The following is an 8,746-nucleotide window of genomic DNA, read 5'->3' as shown; positions in this document are numbered from 1 at the left end:
GAAGAGAGCTTGACAACAACAGGGAGGCATGAATAACTTGGAGACAATGCTCGAATTATTCTAAATCTGAGTTGGGTGGTATCTTCTGTCTTCAAAGTATACATTTTCTCTTAACACTGACCACAAAACAGCTTTAACTTTAATCAAACAACCAAACAAGCATCAAGGTGCCCTAATTGTTGTGGTACCCTCCTTCCACCTCCAGTCTTCCAATCTGCTTGCTTGCTTCCCTTCTTTCTTTCTTTTTGGAAGCAGGGTTTCTACATAGCTCTGGCTGTCCTGGAACTCACTATGTAGACAAGACTGGCCTTGAACTCACAGAGATCCACCTGCCTCTGCTTCCCAGAATGCTGAAGTTAAAGGTATGTACCACCACAACTAAACCAATCTGTTTTCATAATTATGAAATGTGTCTATCATTAAACATAAAGATATAATGAAAAAATATATCTGATGGCTAAAGTTGATTGTGAACTTGATACACATAGGAAGAAGAATCCTCAGTTGATAAATTCCCTTAATTAGATTGGTCTGTAGGCATGTTATGGGAACATTTCTTTGATTGCTCTTTGATTGTTAACTGAAGAGGGCCAAGCCCACTATGCGTAGTAACATCCCTAGGCAGATGGGTCTGAGCTGTATAAGAAGGAAGGGTAGCTGAATGTGATTCAGAGAGCAAACTAGAACACTGGATGTGTACACTATACCCTATTGCATCCTCCAAACTGAAATACAAATGAAAAATGAAATGTGCACCCAAAAGAAAATGTGTTGGTTTGAATGAGAATGGTCCCTAGAGGTTCATAGGCTTATGCATTTGAATGCTTGGTTCCCAGTTGAAGAATCTGTTTGGAAAGGATTAGGAGATGTAGCCTTATTGGAAATATGTCACTGGGGTAAGATTTTGAGGTTTCAAAAGCTGATTCATTCCCAGTCAGCAGTTCTCTCTCTTTGTCTTTCTCTCTTTCTGTATGATTCTCTGTCTTTCTGTATGATTCTCTGTCTTTCTGTGTCTGTCTGTCTCTCTCTTTGTGTCTGTCTCTGTGTCTATCTCTGTTTCTCTCTGTCTGTGTGTCTCTGTGTCTCTCCGTCTGTCTCCGAATGTCTCTGACTGTCTCTGCCCCCCCTTTCTCTCTCTCCATCATTCTTGTGGAACAGATGTAAGCCCTCATCTACTGATCCAGGTCCATGTCTGCTTGCTTGCTTCTATGCTGCCACCAAGATGGCCATGGACCAAACCTCTGCAACTGTAAGCCCCAGTGAACTCTTCTATAACTTGCTTTGGTCATGGTGCTTTGCTACAGCAATAGAAAAATAACTAAGACAGAAGTTGATATTGCCGTGATAGGCCCGACCATCCTGGTTTTGGAGCAATGTGAAAGACATTAAGATTTTGGATTAGGAAAGTAATTGCCAATACTGCAAGCAGGACCCTCCTAGTAGGATCTTGGAAGATAGTAGTTCTGAAAGAAATGTGGATCCATGAAAGTCCCAGTCTAAGAGGTTTCAAAGAGAAACAATATTAGCAACTGGGTTAGAGAGCATTTTCATGACATAAGCAAAGAATAAGGCTGCTTTTGCCCTTGCCCTAGGAATCTACCTGAGGCAAATTAAAAGGTTTGGGACTAACTTCACTGGCAGAGGAGATTTCAAAATAGTCTGGTCTCAGTTGTACCATTTGGTTATTAGTGAACACTCTTATGCAGATCCACAGTGAAGAGGAACAAGCTGAACAAAAAGAAATACAAAATGGGGAATTTGAGGAGAAAAAGAACACCAGGAAATTTAATGTTAGAGACAAGGCTTGTGCTGAAAGAGATAAGAAAAAGATTAAAGGGAGTGAGGCCCTCAGGATCAAACTGATCCAGTCAATCCTGTAACTTGTGAAAGAAAAAGACCCAAAGGATTTCCTTCACCTGAAAAGCAACTACCAAGGAAAGCTTATCCAAATGTTAGTCAAGGAGGGGACCAGGCTCCATCCCAGGCAGACTACAGAACTTGGCAACATCAGCCACATGGCTCTGGCTTCAGAGTGATGAAGGATACAGGAGTAAAGGGGTTGTGAATGTTCCTGCATAGAGGCCTAGAGAGGCTATTTTGTGAAGCTGTGAAGATGAATCCTAGATTGTGTTAGAGACACCATGGTTTTGAAGATACCAGAGCCATAGGATGTCTCCCAGAGAGATGCATATAAGAAATGGAATGAGAGAGAGGGGAGAGAGAGAGAGAGAGAGAGAGAGAGAGAGAGAGAGAGAGAGAGAGAGAGAGAACAAAACTGGGAGGGAAGAACCATATAAATTCTTTGTCATCGGATATAGAGTTATAGGATTTTTTTTTTTTTTTTTTTTTGCCCGCTGGACTTTGGCCTTGCTTTGCGCTGGTATTTTCCCATTATGCTCCTTCTCCTCCCTTTCAGAATGATAATATACATTCTGTGCTGTAGTGTGATGGAAGTATGTAATTTGCATTTAGATTTTACAGAGGGTTACAATTAAGGAATTGCTTTGAATCTCGGGAGAGACTTGGGACTTTGAAACAGTGTTGAGACTGTGAAAGACAGCAGAGACTTTTGAAATCAGACTAAATTCATTCTGCATTATGATATGATGACAAGCCTAGGGGACCAGGGACTGGAATGGTAATTTGAATGGGAATGGTCCCCATAGACTCATATGTCTGAAAAAAATATATATATATATCACACAATATATCAATATATATCCACAACAGGCCTTGAGGCTTCAAGAACCTACACCATTTCCAGTCATATTCTCTCTCTCTCTCTCTCTCTCTCTCTCTCTCTCTCTCTCTCTCTCTCTCCCCTTTGTGTTTGTAGATCAGGTGTCTTAGCACCATAACTGCCTACCTGCTATCAAGCTCTCTGCCATTATAGTCATGGACTCACCCTCTGTAATGTAGACCCCAATAAACTCATCTATAACTTGCATTGGTCATGGTGCTTTGACAAACAGTAGAAAAGTAACTGAGACAGGACACATACTGTATTGCATCACATACACCATAGTCTTACAAAAACACAGCAGGCTTTATTGTTTTACTGGAAATGTATGGATTGCTGTGGATATATAGGTGAGGGCAGGTGAAATATAAGGCTAGAGTCTGTGATTGGGCAATGAAAAAGGAAGGCAGGGTTAAGAGTCTCAGAGAGAGAGGACAGGGGCCAGACAGGAGGAAGGACAGAGAAAGATGGAGGAAGAGGACAAACCGGATCCACGTTGCTTGAAATAGCCACATGTGGCTATAAATATTAAGAAGAGCAATAGAGTAATGTGGGGCAATTTGTCCAATCTAGGTGGGCAGCTTGTATCAGTATCAATTGAATCTGAGTTCTTTGAGTGAGCATTTTGTGAGTCAGGAATTTACCGTTATAAATCTGACTGATAAATCGCAAGCCTCTGGAGTTTTGATTTTACAGGGATATGGGAATTTGTGACAGTTAGCCACAGGGGCTGGATGGCTGGGAAGATATGAGCGGTTTGGAGGCAGGTGAAACACAGGGAAACAGGGAAGACCACGGCTTGTAGCTCCCAATTGGGGGGGCGGACCGTGTTACTGGAATGTAGCTGGCTAAAGTGTGGATTGATTTTTTAATTATTACACGCAACAGAAATGAAGTTTTTTTAACTAACTGTACCAGGCTCATTTCACTTATTTGTGCCCAATTTTTGTTTCTCCCTCTATCCCATGCTTGCTGCCTCCACCAAGTGCTCCACTCGTCTTAGCTGAACTGTTTCTAGCTGTTTCCGTTCAGTAGCTCTTCTTGCCGCTGTCTCTAGAATTAGCATGTAACATTGGCACACAACAACTGGGGAAAGAGCAACAACATCCCAGAGATAGCATCTATTAAAAATTAATTGGCTGTTCAGGAAACAATAGCCAGAAAATAGAAGAAAGAAAACTTCCCTGTAGGATGCTAAAAAAAAAATGCTCTAGTGTTAAAAGTTGAAAGAAAGAAAAATAAATGTTTTCCCGGTGTTATTGCAGGTGCCTCTGGACTAGCAGTGGGGTGAGTGATTTCAAAGTAAAATAAAAACAATAGTAAAATATGCACTGTAGGGCAGAACCCTTCCTCTTACTTCCTTAGCAAACCCTAGCTACTCTGGGGGAGCTTCACTTATTGCTAATAGCTGATACTCAGGAGATACTCATAGTTTACCACCAAAGTCAATTTAAGGGTATTAAATACGGAGGTGGTAAACCATACAAGGAGACAGAGATGGTTGAACAGATGGGGCAACATAAAACAGGAAGCCTTTGCTGCAAAGTGAACAATCAGCCTGGAAATTGAGACCAAGCACAGGCCTCCAGGTCCCCACACTGGTGATGCTGGGGCATATCAGGTAGCAAAGTGGAGAGCTTTGCTATTGGGAGTTTAAATTAATTGGTAAAAGCCTTTCTGAGCTCCAGAAGAAGGGACCGGAGCTTAAGAAGGCTTTGTAATCTTCAAAGCTTACAAAGTTTACATGGCCATGACCTGTGATGCCAGGTTTTGTAGATTGTCACCAGGTAGCTCTAACCATGACCTAGTCTGCCCCATTGTCTTCGTCAGCTTTTTGTTATGGCCCTGTTGGCTTTTCTTTGGGGCGAGGGGCAGAAAGAGGCAGCACATCATGGTGGGAGCACATAACAGAGGAATTCTCATGGCAGCCCAGAAGTAAAGGGAGAGCAGGAAGCGGGGGGAGGGTCCCAAGGACACTCAATGATTTCACTGGGCGCTGCTTCTTTAAAGTTCTGTTACCACTCAGTGGTGCCATGGGCTGATGGACCTTCTGGGGGAAATATTCAGGTTCAATTAGAGCATTCAAATATGGAAAATCATGCTTTGGGATCCTTCCGCCAAATTTGTTGTCAAGTTTGAGAGACACAAGTCTTAATCTGCGTTCAGAAATTACTTTTTGATAGACCTTTCTTTTTACAATTCAGATTTGTGAGCTTGTAGAAATCTATTCTGTGAGTTAAAATAATCTTCATGGTATAACTGAAACTAAATAACTGGTAACCATACTCATATGTTATCATAAGATCTTAGCAACTATTCACAGCCATCAGGACTATGATACTCTGGTTGGGAGTCTTAGCTCTAGTTTAATTGTAGAAAGTTGGGACTAACATACATTTTCCTCATTATTTCCACTCTCTTCACCACATGAGGAGTGGTGGTTTTGTCTGGGTAGAGTAGCTGGTTTTACTCTGGTCACAAGAAACAGAGATCCATTGGAGTTGCCTGAAATAATTGGAGGATGTGAAAAAATACAGGGTTCTGAACGCCTGGATCTCACCCTGTGGCTGGTTTCTTCTTTTTCCCATACTTAATCCCCCTGGTTTCAACCTGTATCACGAGATAGGAGAGAAGGAATGAGGGAGGGAGAGAGAGAGAGAGAGAGAGAGAGAGAGAGAGAGAGAGAGAGAGAGATCCTTGATCCTTGAATCTAATTTCTTTCCTTTTGTTTCTTCTTTGAGCTCTATTCTTAACAAACTGCAACCAACTTCCCTTAAATGACCAATGACCCCCACCTTGCCTATTGGGCTCTAGTGTTTATATGCCCTCTCAAAGTCCAGAACGCCAAACCTTACACAATCACAGAAACTATCTACAGCTGGCAAACCCGTACCTCTGCCAGAGCACAGGACATCATAATCATAATCAGCTGCTGTGACAGTCTGAACGAAGCAACCCTACGTCCCTACACCTGGGATTGGAATGAAACCACATTCTTAATAACATTTCTGTGTTTAAGAAAACCAAAATTCAAAAATTGCCACTACAGACCCTCATAGAAACAGAGAGACCACAGTGTCAGTCCCTTCAGACACTGCAGGGCAGCTCAGAAAAGAGCAGTTGACACAGTTACTGCTAGCAGTGCATCGAGATGATGGTTCTCCAGAGGCCAGTTTCTCTCTGTCTCAGTTTCTACTGCACTTATGTTCACTAAAATTCTCCATCATGTTGTCTCTGTTCAAAGGTTCTATTTGCTCATGCTAATTGTAATGGTACGGAAAATATAGAAGGCAAAAAAGTAAAGTTCCCATGTAAGGATCCTCCCCAATATTTCCTGTTCATCAGACAGCAAAGACAAAAAGATTTAATTTCAGATCATGGATCAAAATTAAATTAAAATGTGTCAAAGATCTAGAAGCAAAAAGTGATCTCAGAATATCAGTTTGACTTTGGTGTAATCAAATATCCCTGAAGTCACTAGGGCATTGAACATCCTGACATGCTATGGCCAATGTACCATGCTGATAATAGGGAATGCTGAACATGGAGTTTATGAGAACTCTCATATTGTCTTTATACTTATCTAAGTCTAAAATTATTTGAATCTAAAAAGTACATTTAAACATCAGCCATCAAATTAAAAATAGATAAACTGGAAAAAATCTTTCTTTGTGAAACTGGAAAAAAAATCATGAAAATCATACACAAGCATGCAATTCTCAACAGACAAAACAACCCTTAGCAAAGAGAGCAATGCTGGAGGAACCCTGAGACAATCATACAATACAAATTATACCGCAGACTCTACCAAGAGCATGGTCTGGGCACAAAGATGGTTCCAACGGCCGGAATAGAGGACCTAGAAGTTAACCCATACATTTATAGCCATCCACTTTTGATGAAGGTGTGGAATCACACTCTGGAGGAAAAAGATCTCTTTAACAAAGGGTACTGGGAACACTGGATTCCCACATGTAGAAAAATGAAACTGGACCTGTATCTCTGACCTTGCACAAAATCCATTCAAAATGGATTAAAGGCCTTAATTTAAAATCTGAAACACTGAAAGTGCTAGAGGAAAACATTTTAAGATTCAAGCCTTGAGGTCATTAAGGCATTGGACAGCTTAACTGTCTGTGGCCATCTTAACTTTCTGAACAGGACATATAGCACAGGAACCAATGTCAGGAATTAACTAATAGAATTCAATTTGGCAGTTTCTCGGAAAACTGGAGATAGTTCTACCTCAAGACCCAGCTATTTCACTCCTGGGCATATACCGTAAAGATGTTCCACCATGCCACAAAGACAGTTTGCTCAACTATGTTCATAGCAGCTTTATTTGTAATAGCCAGAAATGGGAAACAACGTAGATGTCTCTCAACTGAAGAATGGATAAAAATGTGATTCATCTACACAATGGAGTATTACTCAGCTATTAAAAGCAAAGACATCATGAATTTTGAAGGCAAATGGATGGATCTTGAGAATATCATCCTGAGTGAGGTAACCCAGACTCAAAAGGACATGCATGGTATGCATTCACCATGGATATTAGCTATAAAATATAGGATATTCATGCTATATTCTACAGACACAAAGAAGGTAACACAAAGATGCCACAAGCAAGGATGCTTGAATCTCACTTAAGAGGGGAAATAAAATCATCATAAGAGGCAGATGGAGAAATAAAATCTCAAGCCCGAAACCCTTCCACAGCTGCCCAGCTCATTTCACCATCCTCTGTAGCTTTTTAAGAGAACTCTGAGGGCCCAATATGTCAGAATTGGGGGTTGGTGTCTTATCCAGGTATTCCTGCCTATGGGACATTGCCCTTCCAGTCAAAGGACAAATTCTCACCTCATCTTTCATATTGCCCAGCTGGGACCAGCTGACTAAAGGACTCCAAAGAGATGTGTTGTCCTCTGAGAGGCTCTACCCAGCGACTAACTCAGACAGATGCAAATACCCACAGCAAAACAGTGGCTAGAACTTGGGAACAGGAAGAAAGATTGCAACCCCTAAGGGCAGAGGAATCTACAGAAAGACCAAAAGAATCAACTAACCTGGATCCTTGGGGCTCTCAGAGACTGAACCACCAACCAAAGAACATACACAGACTGGACCTAGACTTCCCAACACATATGTAGCAGAAGTGTAGTTTGGTCTTCATGTGGGTTCTGAACAAATGAAGTAGGGCCCACCTCAAAAGCTGTTGCTTGTATGTGGAATATGTTTCTCTAGATGGGCTGCCTTGTCTGGGCTCAGTGGGAGAGGATGCACCTAGCACCAGAGACTTGACGTACAAGGGTGGGGGGATACCCAGGGGCCCTCCACCCACTCAGAGAAGAAGGGGAAGGAGGAAGGACTGTGGGAGGAGGTGACTGGGAATGAGGAAGTGAGCAGGATGTAAAGTGATGTAAGAAAAAAAATATTAATAACCATGCATGTACACACACACACACACACACACACACACACACACACACACAGAAGGAAAAGAAAGAAGAAAGAAGAAAGAAGGAGGAAGAGGGGGATGGAGGAGGAAGAGGAAGAGGAAGAGGAGGAGGAAGAGGAAGAGGAGGAGGGGAAGAGGAGAAGAAGAAGAAGAAGAAGAAGAAGAAGAAGAAGAAGAAGAAGAAGAAGAAGAAGAAGAGGAGGAGGAGGAGGAGGAGGAGGAGGAGGAGGAGGAGGAGGAGGAGGAGGAGGAAGAGGGAAGAGGAAGAAGAAGAAGAAGAAGAAGAAGAAGAAGAAGAAGAAGAAGAAGAAGAAGAAGAAGAAGAAGAAGAAGAAGAAGAAGAAGAAACACAACAACAAATGCTTGTGGGAAGGAAAAACCTTTGTTCACTGCTGACCAGAATGACAGCTTGTATAACACCTATGGAATCAGCATGGCAGTTCCTTAAAATCCTGAAGCTCATGTTCTTACATGTGTAGCAGCCCAAGTGGACAGTGGCACCAGTGACTGGGATTAGAGGTAAAGTGAAGACCAATTGCACAGGAACA

Source organism: Rattus rattus, chromosome 7, assembly GCF_011064425.1.
Source record: "Rattus rattus isolate New Zealand chromosome 7, Rrattus_CSIRO_v1, whole genome shotgun sequence".
Taxonomy (NCBI): domain Eukaryota; kingdom Metazoa; phylum Chordata; class Mammalia; order Rodentia; family Muridae; genus Rattus; species Rattus rattus.
The sequence above is the reverse complement of the archived record's forward strand: the minus strand, read 5'-3'. Positions refer to the sequence as shown.